Raw genomic sequence first — 210 nt, forward strand, 5'->3', positions numbered from 1 at the left:
CTCTGTCTCTCACTGGGTTTGTTCCCAGATGCAGACTCCAGTTCCCTGCATGGCTTTGTGGGCTGCCTCAGGAGGGATGCTGCTGCAGCAGGCAGAGATGCTTCTGGGATACAGGGGTGTGCCAGTTGAAAAGCACTGGGATAGTCCTTCTCAGCTGGGAGACAAGTATCCTTCCTGGGACTTGGACTGGAATAGTCCTTCTCAGCTGGG

The sequence above is a fragment of the Geospiza fortis genome, unplaced genomic scaffold (genome assembly GCF_000277835.1).
Source record: "Geospiza fortis unplaced genomic scaffold, GeoFor_1.0 scaffold54, whole genome shotgun sequence".
Taxonomy (NCBI): Eukaryota; Metazoa; Chordata; class Aves; order Passeriformes; family Thraupidae; genus Geospiza; species Geospiza fortis.